The sequence below is a fragment of the Spermophilus citellus genome, assembly GCF_964194105.1.
Source record: "Spermophilus citellus genome assembly, chromosome: 18".
NCBI classification, from domain to species: Eukaryota; Metazoa; Chordata; class Mammalia; order Rodentia; family Sciuridae; genus Spermophilus; species Spermophilus citellus.
The window spans coordinates 57,707,807-57,710,769 of record NC_138200.1 but is presented as its reverse complement, the minus strand read 5'-3'; positions in this window follow the sequence as shown (position 1 = coordinate 57,710,769).

Below are 2,963 nucleotides of genomic sequence, written 5' to 3'. Positions count from 1 at the left end.
ATCCAATCAGTGCGTGCCAAAGGAAAGTGCTCCGCTACGATCTACTCCTAGGAAACATTATTGGTCAGCATATATGCCAATCAACCTGATCACGAATCAGCTTATTAATCGGCTTCTGGAAAGGCGGCTCTAGCTCGGCTGATGCAATGGCTGAGAAAGATGGGCAGAGTATGTCACGTGACGGGGATGGAGGCTGGCTCTTGGAGCCCGACATTTTGATTTCCTCATGGGAATTACTAACAGTTGACATAGTTAACAAGAGCTGTAGCGTGTGTAGTAGAGGTCTTTGGTCTACTTCTCTTCGTTCTAGTTATAGAATTATGTGCAGAACTCAACGGTTCTTATTGTGCTCATGTATACACTTGTTCTTCAGACCTTCAATTTCATGTGGAAGAAATGATCTAACAGTAAAAGACACCTGGCCCTCCATTTGCCTTTGAAAACTAAGCCGGGCATCATGGCACAGGCCTGTAATCCAGTGATTCGGGAAGCTGAGACATAAGAATTGGAAATTGGAGCCCAGCCTCAGCAACTTGGCAAGACCCTGTCTCAAAAATAAAAAGGGCTGGCGGTATGGCTCAGTAGTAGAGCTCCCCTGCGTTCAATCTCTAGCTTAAAAAAAAAAAAAAAAAGAATGTAGATCAGTGGTAAAGTACCCTTTCAATACTCAGTACCAGTAATAAACTGTGTAGTAGGTGTTGGCATCCCTTTTTTACAGATGAGCAATGAGCAAATGAATTTGTCCAACTCCATATTGATCATTAAGTCGCAAAGTCAGAATACAAACTTTTGTCTCTTTAATCACTTCTTTATTACATACATCTTCGGTATATCCAAATACACGGAGGAAAATTGTACTGTTCATAACTTGGCTACAGACAGTGCAGAAGAATATAGTTTTTAAAGTAAAAATAAATTGCTTGATTAATTCCCCACTTCACAACAATGTGCTAAGAGTAATCATACTAACAATTGTTGAGTACTAAGTATACACCAGGTACTGATCTAAGCTTTTGATCCTCACAACCAGCCCCAGAAGCAAAGCTTTAGAAAGTTTGATGGACCTGAAGGGACGTGTATTCCTCAACCACTAATTCCTCAAATACGTCACTACCATGTGTTAGTCCCTGAGGATCAACATTTTAAAAAAGGCAGACACTGCCCTACTCTCATGGAGTTCCAGGTCACAGAGACAGACATTCAGCGACAAATGACAAAGCTGGATATCAAAAACACGTCCTCTGCAGGACGCTAGTGCTGGTCTTTGCCTGTCGTTCCCCCCTCGCTCCCCCAAAGTCCCTGGTCTTGCACCAGACAGGCCTGTCCCATTCTGTAAGGGGATTGGCTGTGCGGCTGGCTTCCGGCCTCCGCCAATGAGGCTGAGGCTTATCCTGGGCAATGAGTGGCAGTTGGGGGAGTGTAACCGCCATGCTGAGCCGTGATGGATTGGGCTGCCAGCCGTGGCCGAGGCCGGGGGAGGTTTTCACTCACCCTGGCTGTGAGCCGTGTGAGTATATGGGAGGGTAGACACAGTCCCTGTTTTTCGGCATTTCAGCGTCTTCCTTGCCCCTACCTCTGGGGGCAGGGGGATAATAATAACTAGAATTTATTCAGGCTTCACCATAAGCCAGGCACTAGACCTCAAGGCCTTTGCTTTGTGATCTGGTAGATTCCTTTGCCGTGTGTTATATACCTATGATTTTAGAGGAAACTAAGGCTGCCCAAGACCACATGGGAGCAGAGGCAAATCCAGGTGTTCTTATTCCCTTGAAACCTCTCTCCACACCCCACTTTGGAAATCAGGTTCTTTCTTGGCAGGAGTCTCGCCATGCTCATATATATGTTGGGGTCAAACTAGGAAAGTCTATACCACTGAGGTACATCCTCAGCCCTTTTTATTTTTTCTTTTGAAGCAGGGTGTCCCTGAGCTGCTTAAGTCCTGTTAAAGTGCTGAAGCTGGCTTTAAACTTGCTATCTTCCAACCTCAACCTCCTGAGTCGCTGGGATTATAGGTGTTGGCCACCATACCTGGCTTTTAGTGTTTTTTTTTTTTGGGGGGGGGGTGTTATTTTTTTAATATATATTTTTATCTACATATTTTAAAATTTATTTTTATGTGGTGTTGAGGATTGATCCCAGGGCCTCGCATGTGTGAGGCCAGTACTCTGGCTGAGCCACAACTCCAGCCCTTTTGTTTGTTTTAATAGAAAAAGTAATACATGCTAAAAGTGTATACAGGAAGAACAAGTGTCAATTCCAGAATAGCTGTTGTCTTGATATGGGTATGGAGGGGAACTTCAATTGAAGTTTTTTATTCATTTGTTTTGTTTTTCAATGCTGGTGATTAAACCTAGGGCCTAGCACGTGCTAGGCAAACTCTCTATACTGAGTGACATCCCCAATAACCACCTTTCTTTTTTTAATGAAAAAAAATTATTTTCTTGCTACTGGGGAAAGAACCCAGGGGCACATTACCACTGAGATACATTCCCATCCCTTTTAATTTTTTTTTTAATTTTTATTTTGAGACAAGGTCTTGCAAAATTGCCAAGGCTGGGCGTAAACTCACAATTCTGCTTCAGCTGCCTATTTGCTGGGATTACAAGTCTAGGCCACAGAGACCCTCTTGATTGTTTTATTTTTATTGTTTTGGATTGAATGCAAGGGGACTTAACCACTAAGTCACATCCACAGCCCGTTTTTATCTCATATTTTGATAAAAATTAAAATTGTTTAGGGCACTGCTAAATTGCTGAAACTGTCTTTGAATTTGTGATCCTCCTGCGTCAGCATCCCAAGTTGCTAGGATTACAGGTGAGCTACCACACCCAGACTGTTTTATTTCTTCAGCCTTGTGGTGGGAATCTGGGTAATTGTTATTCCTTTTCCTTTTTGAGATAGAATTGTAAAAGGAAAAGCATTGAAAATAATTTCAGAGGATGAAGTACCAAAAAGAAGTCTCC